Source organism: Podarcis bocagei (genome assembly GCF_964188305.1).
Source record: "Podarcis bocagei genome assembly, chromosome: 10".
In the NCBI taxonomy this organism is placed as follows: domain Eukaryota; kingdom Metazoa; phylum Chordata; class Lepidosauria; order Squamata; family Lacertidae; genus Podarcis; species Podarcis bocagei.
Window position 1 is genome coordinate 42,417,980 of NC_138135.1, and position 13,806 is coordinate 42,431,785.

Consider the following 13,806-nt stretch of genomic DNA (forward strand, 5'->3'; position numbering starts at 1 on the left):
GCTGTTTCACAGGGAAATGCTTGTTACTAAAAAAAGTGATAATAATTAATTCTTTTTTTAAAAAAACAACACCAAAAATACTGAATCAGTTAAACAGAACTTAGAAACAATCAAATGGCAGGTGCAGGGTTAAAGCTCAAAGCTAGGATTCTGTCCTGGGTTATATGTCTCTGCCGCTCTACACTGGTATGCAGTTTTTTGGGGGGTGGGCAGCTTGCATTTAAGTGCAACCTGTTTGTTGAGCATTCATCCTGATTTGTTTGCCCCACATTTGTAGGGTGGATATACACCACCCAGTGTTTATGGAACATCTGTTTTGATTTGCTTAAGCAGTGTCACATCAATCAATCAATCATTATCCCACCCTTTCCAAAGCATTACCCCCCACCCACATTTCCTTGCTGCAAGATGTCTAGGTTTTTGTTTTTGGGGATTCCTTAAAAAAACAAAAACAAAAAACAGGTTTGTTGCACAAGGACACAAAAATTCACTTCAATTACACAACTTGAATGTGTTGTATCTAACCAAATCCCAATTGCAGAATAGTGACTGTCTTGAAGTGGCCTGCATGATAAATAAATAAATAAAAAGGTAAATGACCTGTGGATGGTTAGATCCAGTCAAAGGCAACTATGGGGTGTGGTGCTCGTCTTGCTTCAGGCTGAGGGAGCTGGTGTTGTCCACAGGCAGCTTTCGAGGTCATGTGGCCAACATGACTAAACCACTTCTGCTGCAACAGAACACTGTGACAAGTACCAGACCACTCGGAAATGCCACTTACCTTCCTGCCACAGCAATACCTATTTATCTACTTGCACTGGTATGCTTTTGAACCGCATGATAAATATCACATGTAGTTTAGTCTCAAAAATGAGGCTGCGTTGGGCTGCAAATTTCATTGGTGCAGCAGGTGTGTGTGTGTGTGTGTAAGTGTGTGTAAAAGTGTAAGTATTTTCCCCAGATTGAAATAGCCTCTCATGTCCTGTAGCAACTTCAAGGGAGAAAATATAGACAATGTCTCATCAGACTGGTTGAAACTGAATTAATATACAGTGTTCTTCTCCACTGACATTATTCCTTCCTTCTGAAAACAAAGTAGCATTTCAGTTAGCTATACCACTTGGCATGGTTCCCGTCTCAACAGAAACATACTCCTTGCTACATTATTGCCAGACTTATTTCCAACTGCAATGCAACCTTTGTAGATGTAACTTGGAGCTGTCTTGGGTGAGTGGGGGGTTAAGAAATGCTACATCACAATCTGCACCGATGGTATGGCATAAATAAACCAACCTTCTCCAATCTGATGTCCTCCAGATATTTGGAATTATGGCCCCCATCAGCCCCAGACAACACAGACAGCGGTCAGGGACTATGGGAGTTGTAGTCCAAAACATATGATTGGCATCAGCTTAGAGCTTCTATCCTCCAACCCAAAGTTCATGTCTTCCATGATACGGACATGTTCTGCTACCGTATATACTAATTTTAGGGGCTTCTCTTTACCACAAATGCAAGTTTCATCAGTCAGCTCTGCTGCATTCCCAATTTGTGCTCTTTTGCTAAGGCCTCCTCTAGGTGAATAAAGAAGGAAGTGGTGATTGTGATCCTGGTATACATCCACCTACAGCATCATTGGGCAGGTGTGGCTACTCCCCCCTCCCCCAACACACACATTTGCTGGGACTGCTTATATGTGTTTTCAAATTGACACATTGTGGGGTAATGCAGAATTGCAATGGGCTTTTATTTTTTGGAATAAAACCAGTTTCTCCAGAAGCACTTTTCACCGGCAGAAAATATGCAACACATCTAGACTGTGTGTTAGCTATGTAGGAAAAAACAGCTGCCACCTCTCCTTTGATTCTAGAATGAAATGTTTTGTGTATGCAGTCTAAGTCACAAGTGTGCAGTGAATGGATGACATGATACCTCTTTGTTGCTTAATGCATGCTGCCACGAACCACTAATAGAAGCAGGCTACTTCCAACCCATCCTATGTAGTCATTTACTTCTCTCTTGAACTCCCAAGCTGCATTATTTCTTATTGCAGAGTCTCATCTTTCTTTTGTCCATACATTGGCACAGAAGCCACATTCCCCTGGCAATATGGGCAACTATTTTCTAATTTTTATTTTTGTCTTGGATGGATAATTAAGGACCTGAATCACCCATGCACGGCACAGCGAAATTCCAAGAACTCTGATCAATATTTCTCTCCATTTCATTGTGCTTAAAGCTTTGCGCAGCTGATCGCATGGCACCTAGACCACATAAGGAGCATCACATGCTTTTCTGTTGCTAGGGGTAACTGAGAAGAGAGTGAGAACTGGCTACCGCCTGTCACATGACATTCTGCAAAATGTAATGCATTCGGGCAGCTTGTCCTTAGATTGTTTAAGCCTTGTTATGATCACATGATTACATCACTCAAGTAATAGATGACTGCCAGTTAGAAATAAAGTGATTTACTGCATGTTACTGGAACCAAACTGACTAACGTTGTTGGAAATGTAACCATGCCTGAATGCCCATCTCTATTAAACAGAATTGCCATAAGTCAAGGGTATGTCTCCATACTATTTATTCCTAATAGATTCGACACCTGCTTTATTTTGAGGATGTTTTAGAAGCAGCATTTTTAAAAAATAAATAAGAAAGAAAGAAAGATCCACCAGCTTGAATACAAAACCAGGACATATTAGGATTTAGGCAAGCTAGCAAGTCATTATCACTTTCTTCTCAGCCACCTTCTTCAGAGAACAAGTGGAAATGACACTGTTAACCTTATTCTAGCTTCTGATAAATTTGAGTCCCCATTGCTGTCATTCAGTTTGCGTCTCTGCACGTGCATGACAGAGTTTGCTTAAAAGAGGCTTAGGGGCTAATATAGCAGGGCCATTGCAGGTCAAGCTTCACAGGCATTGGCAGAAATACAGAATACCTCTGGCCTCAAATGAACTTGGGAAGCTCCTATTGAAGTAATGGGATCAGGGAGGAAATGAATTTAATGAGACTTTAAGAGCATAGGAATTGCCATGCCACAGAAGTCCTTGGTGGGTCTTATCCAGTCTTCCCCCCCAACCCTGTGCCCTACAGATAGTTTGGGCTATGATTCTCATCAGTCTCAGCAAGCTTGGCTAATGGTCAGGTTTCATGGTCCAAGAACATCTGGGGGACATTAGGTTGTTGTTGTTGTTGTTGTTGTTGTTGTTGTTGTTGTTGTTGTTGTTGTTGTTGTAAGTTGTATATTGCCTATCCCTTCAGCTATTCATACACATCCCTCCCCATATGTTGAAGGCTGAACTTCAAGTGGACTCTGCACATGATTTAGACCCTGGAAGGTCAGGATTCTAAATTGCAGAGGGAACTTGAATACAACAGTTCAGAAGCTCAGCCCACAATTATGGAGTGTGGTGGAAATGGCATTAGTTATGTGCAGGGGGATGAAGACAACAGGCCACCCCCACGTCCTCTGTTGTGTGGTGGCAATTGTGTGTGTGTGTGTGTGTGTGTGTGTGTGTGTGTGTGTGTGAGAGAGAGAGAGAGAGAGAGAGAGAGAGGGTGAGAGAGAAGACACAGAGAGACAGAGATGAGGACACAAATGAGCAATACAGGTGCATATAAAAGATCCTAGGTTCAATCCTTGGTGTCTTCAGGTAGGGTTGGGAAAGATTGTTTGCCTGAAACCCTGGAAAGCCACTGCTGGCCAGTGTGGAGTACTGAGCTAGGTAGGCTAACTGCACCTAGGCAGTTTCCTGTGTTTCTGTAGTTCCTAAGTTTGGAAACTACTCAGATATGTGGATTAATTGCTAAAGGAACCGGCAGTAGACATTATACCCCCTCTTATGTGAATACTTTAAAGGGGCAGCTCTGTTATAAGAATGGCCTAGAGTGTCTAAGTGTGACACTGCTAGCCCATCTGCACTTCTAAAAATTTCACCTTGCCAGGCTTATGAACATCTATTAAAAAAGAGTTGATGAAGATAGACGTAATTATGGTTCATGCTCTCAGAAGCCTGAGCTAATGAGATCATGGGGAAATGTGGCCAAGGTCCAGTTGGCAATGCTGCCAGTGCCAAGGGCAGGGCTCTAGATCAAAAGAAACAGGCTCGACTTCTAGTCTCAGCATCAAAGGATCATGAAATATGAGCATACTGGCAGTTTCTTTTTTTAATAAATTTTTTTATTGGTTTTTCACAATTTATATAAACACAAACAATACACAATACAAACAAACAAACACATAAACAAACATGTATAATTTCAAATCCTTTTTTCTTAAACCTTACTTCACCGACTTCCCCATACCTCCCCTTTCTGCATCCCAATTTCGAAATTTGTTTCAGCAAATCCTCCCCCTTGAGTTTATCTAATTTTCCCTTGTTCTTTTCTTTTACTTAATCTTCTACAGCTGTAGTCCCCTTTTTTCTATAACCTCAACATTTTAGCACTCATTAATTTTACAATATTTCTTAAGATAAATTTTGAATTTCTTCCAATCTTCTTCCGCCGTCTCTTTCCCCTGGTCTCAGATTCTGCCAGACATTTCAGCCAGTCCCATATAGTCTATCACCTTCATCTGCCATTCTTCCAGAGTGGGTAGATCCTGTGTCTTCCAATACTTTGCGATGAGAATTCTTGCTGCTGTAGTAGCATACATAAAAAAAGTCCTGTCTTTCTTTGGCACCAATTGGCCGACAATGCCCAAGAGAAAGGCTTCTGGTTTCTTGGGAAAAGTACATTTAAGTACCTTTTTCATTTCATTATATATCATTTCCCAGAAAGCCTTAATCTTGGGCATGTCCACCAAAGGTGATAAAAAGTACCTTCAGTTTCTTTACATTTCCAACACTTATTATCAGGCAAATGGTAGATTTTTGCTAGCTTGACTGGGGTCATGTACCACCTGTAAATCATTTTCATAATATTCTCTCTTAAGGCATTGCATGCCGTAAATTTTATACCGGTGGTCCACAACTGTTCACAGTCAGCAAACATAATATTATGACCAATGTCTTATGCCCACTTAATCATGGCTGATTTAACTGTTTCATCTTGTGTATTCCATTTCAGCAACAAGTTATACATTCTTGACAAATTCTTAGTATTGGGTTCTAACAGTTCTATTTCTAGTTTTGATTTCTCCACCTGGAAGCCAATTTTCCTGTCCTGTTTACACACCTCCATTATTTGATAATAATGGAGCCAATCTCGTACTTTAGGCTTCAATTTCTCATAACTCTGTAATTTCAGTTTATCACCCTCTTGTTCCAAAATTTCCCAATATTTTGGCCATTTGGCCTCCATGTTAAGCTTTTTCACAGCTTTAGCCTCCATTGGCGACAACCACCTTGGGGTTTTATTTTCCAACAAATCTTTATATCTAATCCAAACATTATATAATGCTTTCCTAACAATGTGATTTTTAAAAGCTTTATGAGCTTTCACCTTGTCATACCATATATATGCATGCCATCCGAAAACATTGTTATACCCTTCCAAATCTAAGATATCTGTGTTCTCAAGAAGTAGCCAGTCTTTCAACCAGCAGAAAGCTGCTGATTCATAGTACACTTAAAACCATACTGGCATTGATTGATTGATTTGATTTATTACGGCCATTGGCCCATATCTAAAACAATACATCAAGATTTATCCATAAACAAACAATTTAAACAGTTCCAAGTTAAAGCACCCATATAAAACCAATTTGGCAGTTTCTGCTTAGATGTATCATTTATTTTAGTTAGGCTCCTGATGCCTGCTGAAATATACAGATTGATAGATGCACAATTTCGGAGCAGACTATGGATTTCAGCAACTGGAAATGAGTTTTTATATGAAGACAATTGGCTATAATACATGCAGAAGATCTTCAGGTAGCACTGGGAATGAACCCTGCCTGAAGCCCTGGAGGGCTGCTGCCAGTAAGTGTAGACCAGGGTTTCCCAAACTTGGGTCTCCAACTATTTTTGGACTACAGTTCCCATTATCCCTGACCACTGGTCCTGTGAGCTCAGGATGGTGGGAGTTGTAGTCCAAAAACAGCTGAAGACCTAAGTTTGGGAAACTGTGGTGTAGACAATACTGAGTTAGATGAACCAATGATCTCAGTATAAGATTGCTCACTATGTTCCTAACATAATTTATTGGTTTAGTTTTACATTTTAAAAAATCACGGTTGTTGAGATGAGCCCTTTTGACACTGAACAGGCACATCAGTGAAAGCAAGATCCTAATGGAAGGACAGGTTCTCCAACTACACATTCTCTTTTCAAGGCTGAGAAGGAGCCTCTATGGCAGGCATAGGCAAACTCCGGCCCTCCAGATGTTTGGGACTACAATTCCCATCATCCCTGACCACTGGTCCTGTTAGCTAGGGATGATGGGAACTGGAACTGTAGTCCCAAACATCTGGAGGGCTGCAGTTTGCCTATGCCTGCTCTATGGCTACACTTGCCTACACAAGACCACTATCACAGCATGCACTAGCTCCATTGCAGATTCTAGGCACATTCAGCTGAACATGGTGAGACTCTTCCGACTTTTGCCTCCAATGCAGGAAGGACAGAAGTGGAGCTAAAAGTATGAATGAATTCTGGGATGGAGGCGTGGTGCTTCCATGTGCTTCCTTGCCCACCCCCACCCCCCACATTTTCCCCTGAATGCACAGACAAGGCTTTACAATGTATTTTTTTTATTTATTGCATTTATATCCCACCTTTCCCCCCAAGGAGTTCAAGGTGGTGGACATGTTTCTCCCTCTCCTCAGTTAATCCCCACAACAACTCCATGAGGTAGGTTAGGTTGGGGAACAGTGACTGGCCCCAGAGTCACCCCATGAACTTCATAGCTGGGTGAGGATTTGAACCCTGGTCTCTCAGTGAAATAAGATTAAATTCTAATAGAAAATAATAAAATAACTGCGTATCATAGACTAGACATCACAGCTATTAATAAGTAAGAAGACTGCACATTTTAAAGATGGATAATGCTGGTCTATTGACAAACATGAATAGTATTTTAGCATAACAGTAAAGCACAGTGGCGTAGCGTGGGGGGTGCCAGGGGTGCCGGCCGCACCGGGCGCAACATCTGGGGGGGCGCTCGCCGCCTCCGGAGTCGCCGAAGAGCCTCGGGCGCAGGCTATAGCAGAGCCCCATGTCTCGAGAAGGAGGAAGCCCCGGCCATGGGCGCTGCCCCCAGGTGGTGCAGCAGGAGCTAGGCGGCGAAGGGGAGCCAAGGGGAGCCCGGGGGAGCGGAGGCGCCGCGGGGACACAGCTCGGGAGCTGCCGCTGAGGAGCCAGAGCATCGTCCCCGGGAGGAGAGGAGGAGCGGCGGCGGCGGCGGCGGCGGCTCCGGCTGCAAAGCAGGGAGAGAAGGAGGCGGCGGCGGGGAGCCGGGCAGGGAAGTTCCTGCTGGGGATGAAGAGGCGGCAGCGGCGGGAGGCAGACTTCTCTCCCTCTCTGGTGCTGCTGCTGTGAGGCGCTTGCCAGCCCACCGGCCCCTCCTGAGCGGGATATGGGTGGGCGGACGGGGTGGGTGGGGGAGAGGCGCCGGGCCCGCCTCGTGCCCTGACAGGAGCCGCTGGTGCCCCCGCGGAAGCGGTTGACGCGGTGCCTCTCATGCCGCCTCGAGAGGCGTTGGGGGCAGCGAGACTCCGCCGGGCCCCGCCCCTCACTCCGCGCTCGGCTTCAGGGCTGTCTTGCGAGGGGGCGGCGGGAAAAGGCTCTGAGGAGAACCTCGCTGGCTGTCCCGCCGCGTCGCTTTTCCTCACGTCGTTTTTCCATTCCCTTCAGGGGACGGGGAGGTGAAGGGAGCCCGCACGTGGCGAGTCGTCGGTGGAGGTAGAGAAACCACGCACATTACATATTCATAATAATAATAATGCTTTGAAATTTAAGACTCCCCCCCCAAGGAAAAGGCACTTCCTTGCCCTGCCCGTGGACCAGGAGGTCGTGGCGGGCGAGGCCTTCAGCAGCGGGGCCCTTATTTGCGCTGCCAGCCTGACCTTCACCCTCTTACATATAGAGAGGAAAGGAGACGCGGAGGTGCAAAGGCTTACGGGGCAGAAGTAAGCCCCGCTGAGTTCATCAGGGGTGCCAACGTGAATACAGTATGATATTGGGGGGGGGGAGGCAAGTAAACCCCGCCCTGCATAGTTGATCACATTGGCAATGCCCATCAACTGGGGGACTGGCCCCCTCAAATGTTTTATTGGGGGGCCTGAAGCAGCGGCGTAGCGTGGGGGTGCAGGGGGGGGCCGGGCGCAACATCTTGGGGGGGCGCGCTCGCACTCAAGTGCTAAAATCCACGGGTTAGGGGGCGCAAATTACTTGCCTTGCTCCGGGTGCTGACAACCCACGCTACGCCACTGGTAAAGCAAGTGAAAGTACTATATATAAAGGAATAGTTATGGAGCACTGCCTCTGTCTTCAGGGATTGTTCCTAAATCAAAGTTCAAAGCATCCACAGCAACTGGGAACACACCAGAGCATCATTATGACAATGACACTTAGAGTTCTAAGCGTGCCATTTCCCCCTTCTCAGTTAGCCAAGCCAAAGAAAGAAAGACTGCCCATTAACTGAAGCACCTGCTTTGTCTAGCTGCTTCATAATCCTTGATTAATAATGCAAGAACAGAAAGGCAATGAATGGGTCCAACCCAAAGATGCTTATATACATCCTCTCCTATCACTGCACACTTGAATCAACTCTCACCATGCCGATGATCTGTTTGGGGAGTGGGGGAAGAAAGGGGTGCACTCATATTCCATCCACTGATCAATAGTACTAGAGATGCCAGTGTCAAATTCTTGTATGCAGTGAAGAAGATTGTATTGCTTCCTGCTGTCCCCTACTTCAGGCAGCTGATTTTGAATGCTGTGCAAGGGCAGCAAATTATTAGTTATTTACAGTGCAATCCTATGCATGTCTACTCAGAGATGAACCCCAGATAAGTGTGTAAGGGGATCCAGCTTTCATTTATTATGAAGATAATAAGAATCTATATTGTAGTTCCAGTGGCGTAGCGTGGGTTGTCAGCACCCGGGGCAAGGCAAGTAATTTGCGCCCCCTAACCCGTGGATTTGCGCCCCCTAACCCATGGATTTGCACCCCCTAACCCTAACCCCCAGATGTTGCGCCCGGTGCGGCCGGCCCCCCCCCTGCACCCCCCACGCTACGCCACTGTGTAGTTCTAAGGTCAATGTGACCACAATTAGTGGTATTCCTGTGCAGTGTCTGGATACAATGTTGTGATTAGTGGAGAAGTTGTGGTCTCTGCATGCAAAATTCTTGTTCTGTATCCCTAAGATTACACTGGCCGAGCACTGGATTTTACTACTTTGTACAAGAGGGCAAGGGTGGCTGTCACAGGGGGACCTACATACAGGGCTACCTGGTGAGTAATAAAGCAATACATTTCCCCTTCCTCCAACATTTTCTCTTAATCCTTTCATTGTGTGCCTCCTTGATTACAGCTTTGCGCATTTGTAAAAATTTACCTGGCAAGCCAACTTCCATTATAAGAAAAAAGAAATCCCACTGTGCTCTAGATGCCTAAGCTCAAGGCAGAACTTAATTAAAGTTCAAACGAGCATGTAAGGTGTTTAAAATGTGTGGCATACTTTTAAAAAAATGCATAAAGAAAATGTTGCTCATTCATCCCCTCACATAATTTCTCTTCAGTCAAATGATGTCCCTCCACTTCTAGGTAGTTTCCCCCCAATATGCTCCAAGTAGATTAGCACCGGCACACATAATTACATTTAATTTTTGCACTTATTGTGCAGTTTTCTTTGCATGTGACAATTATGCTTGCTGATTAGGAAATTAATTCATGACTAACTTGCATGTTGTTTCAAATAGTGTTTGCAGCTGCTAAAGAATCTGGCAGGAGGTACATAAAACAAACTCCTTTATTTTTATTTTTTAAAAAAATGCCTATGCTAAACTCCTCACATTTTGTGTCGCTTCAGCTATGTCTTTTTGCTGCTTGCTGAGTTAAATCATGATACAGTAGTTGCCCACTCAACCTGTGCCTTCCATCTGGGTTACTAGGTTACTTTCTCTGCCTGCTGCTACCCCATCTCTGCTGCCTAGTTCCTACACTGACACACCTTTCCTTTAACAACTTTAATAAAGAGTGCTATTTTAAAACTGGCAACATGGGGACCAGACCCTCATATACTTAAAAGAGTTTAGACATAGAGAACACCCATTTAAATCAAGTCCACTGGTTTCAGTTGGTCTCTACACGGAGTATGATTTAGTCGGCTATCACTCATAGTTTTACAGACGATGGGATTTCTGCAGTCAAGCTACCCATGTGTTAATCTGTTTTGTGGCAGATTATCTCCTGGTGATAGATGGCACCTGTGGAATCTAAAGGAGGCCGAGATTTGCTGGGAGTCTCTTGTTCATTTGGGCAAGACAATCTGGGCTCGCTCCAGTTCATGGGTATAGCCAGGGGTCAGAGAGGGGCTGCTGCTCTCCCAAATCAAGTAAATCAATACAAAATACTTAACTAACTGAGGTTCTGTTCCCCCTAACACAAAGCCTGCCCCCCAGATAAATCCTAGCTACGCCCGTGCTCCAGTCTGAGGACGAGCTATGGCATCTTCTCTCTCCTGAAGTTGGTTCCCTGCAGCTGGTTTTCCTGAGAGTGCAATGGAAGGCTGCTGCTGCACAGGTTCCTTTGATTCTTTCTCATGGCTTGTTCTCTCCTTGGATCAGTGTATGTTCACATGGCTTTGGACCTCAGCTTTCCTCTGCTCTTTATTCTGTAATTCTTTTTGCTGTATCCAAACTTGCTCACCCATATCCCACTTAGTTTGGGTAGGTGCCTTAATTTGTGTTCTGCTATAAATTCAACTTATCCGTTGTGTCCCTGTTGGCTGTTGAAAGCTGACTCACGTGGTCACCAAAGTGTTGACCCATCAGTCCCTGTGCTTGACTACAAACTTTGTGAAGGTGCATTCAGGATGGCTAGATGTGTCCATGATACGCTGGTTCATGGGATGACTTAAATATGAACCATTCCTTGCTCTCCTGGCTTTCTTCAAATTTTTCTTAGCCATATATTGTTGCACATATGTGAAGATGTTTCTGTGTCAGAGTGTGCTGCATGTTCATTACAGTTTTCTAATTCGTATAACAATTGTGTAGTAGATCAAGCTGGAGGAGCGAATCAGAATGAAAAATGTACTCATCCATGAAACTCACTGGACAGTCTAAATACTGTAACACTATAAAGCCTTGTTGGATCAGATCAAAGGCATGTCTAGTTCAGAATCTTGTTTTCACAGTGGCCAGCCAGATGCACATGGGAAGCCTGCAAGTAGGACTTGAGTGCAATAGCACTCTCCCTACTTGTGAATCCCAGCAACTGGCATATAAAGACATACTGTACTGCCTTCAGTGGGGGAGGCAGAACATAGCCATCATGGATAGTAGCCATTGACAGCCTTATTATTCATGATTTTGTCTAATTCCATTTCAGAACCATCCAGCTTGGTGGTTCTGGGAGAGCATTCCACAATTTAACCATGTGGTGTGTGAAGCAGTATTTCCTTTCATCTTTCAACATTCAGGATGGCCTTGAGTTCTAATAGTATGAGAACTATGGTTATCCCCACAACCATTATTTGAGGAAAACAATGTAAGCCCCTTGCTTTGCCAGGATGCCCCCTCTAACTTAGATTCTAAATTGGCCAAGTCATGTATATAAATACCAGGAAGCTGGTTTCATCTCTTGCCTGATCAACAGCACAGTATCCTCTACCTGTTGCACTTCAGTTCTGAGTTTGAGTTATGGGTTGTAGAAATAACCTGGACTGAAAATATCCATCCCATATTGGGATTTGGATATGATTGTCATCCAAATCCCAAACCCGGCCCCAACACTACTAAACAAATCTGCACTGATTTTAAAATACTGATTCACACACACTGAGAGGTATAATAGCAGGGTTATTCAATGGACGATAAGTCCATTTAGCAACCAGTGGGCAGATCCACACTGTTTCCCATCTGTAAGATTTTCTGAAATACATTCACACATTTGCCTATGACTAATTGATTTACTTGTGCTGGTGAAAAAGGGCCGGTAAATTATTTCAAATAATTTTCAATTAGGAAGCCTTGGGAAATCTAAACAATATTTTTGACCATCACTTTGTTTTGCTACAACAAACCCTCTTCCTTTCATTAAGCCTGCCTTTAAAACCAAGTGTACACTTATAAAGCAGATAAGGTTTGATGATGGCAATTTACCATATCCACATAGAGGGTTGCATTTGGTAGATAAGGTGCCAGAAAATCAACAGATGTTCACACTAATTGAACTGCCTTCCTGCTGGTGCTCTCAGTCGAATCCCATACTAATTATCTCTTTATACATATTCTAAATAGGATCTATTCTTCTGCATGTTAAATGACTTCAGAACACAATAGGGATTTAGAGTCTAGTGTTGCCTGGTTTCTCAGTTTTTGCCTTGCTAAGTGATAAGACTAGTTCTGCCAGAAGGGGATGGGAGGCCACTAGCCTCTAGGTAGGGGTGGATCCTCCACAAATCAACCTCTCCAGACCAATGTATTATTGATATTATTCCTATATGCTGTATACTTCCCTGACATATTTGCATGGAAGTGTGGATTACAGTGGTACCTCGGGTTAAGTACTTAATTTGTTCCGGAGGTCCATTCTTAACCTGAAACTGTTCTTAACCTGAAGCACTACTTCAGGTTAGCTAATGGGGCCTCCAGCTGCCGCCGCGCCACTGGAGCACGATTTCTGTTCTCATCCTGAAGCAAAGTTCTTAACCCGAGGTACTATTTCTGGGTTAGCGGAGTCTGTAACCTGAAGCGTCTGTAACCTGAAGCGTATGTAACCCAAGGTACCACTGTATATACTGCTTGGAATGAAGGACAAGATGGCAACCTCACCATGTCCTAAAACCAATGAAACTAGTAGTTGAATTTTACATGCCAACACCTTCCAACACCCTTGAGCAGCAGTTCAGATCGGAGGCTACAGAGCAGGCTGAGCAGCACACACAGTGTGTTCTCCAACAGCTCACCACCGCTACCCCAGTCATCTGCTGCCTCAGTCTCCCCAATGGAAGAGCTGGTCCTGACCTAGCTCAAGGAAAGTTCTCAAAGGTCATAGCTGCACAAGAGCAAATTCATTCATGCATATGCAGCACTTTTCAATGACTCCCTACAAATTTGCTACACTTTCTTGCTACTAATTCCACAGGGCCTCTTCTGTTGAATCAATACTTAATCCCTGCTTTGGTTTGTTGTGTTCATTTCTCCCCATCAAGAAACAGGCATTCGAGAACTGACCAACGATGACCTGCCATTATCAGATCTATTGTTCCTGAATATTAAGGGATGAAACACATTTCGGTACACACACTCCACTTGGGAGAATCGGGAAACCAAGAAGCGCCAGCAACGGGCCGATGTGCGTAAAAGGGCCTTCCGAGGAAACCCTGAATGTCAACCTTCCGTTTCAATTCCTCGGCGCCTATCCTCTTTGCGCGCAGGGCTGCCTTCACACACAGACGTCTGTCCAGTCTCTCTCTCTCTCGTCCAAAGCCTGAGAGCCGGTCTGGGCGCACATGCGCACTGCGAGGGAGCCGCGGCCGCCGCATCTCCTCCACGAGCACATGGCCCGTTTGGAAAGGCGGAATGTGCCGCAACGTCCCGCTGGAAGAACTACCTATGAGGGTGGGGTGCGGCTGAGGGAACCGGCGGCCGGGAAGGCGCTGCGCTTTGTTCTGGAACAAAAGCCTC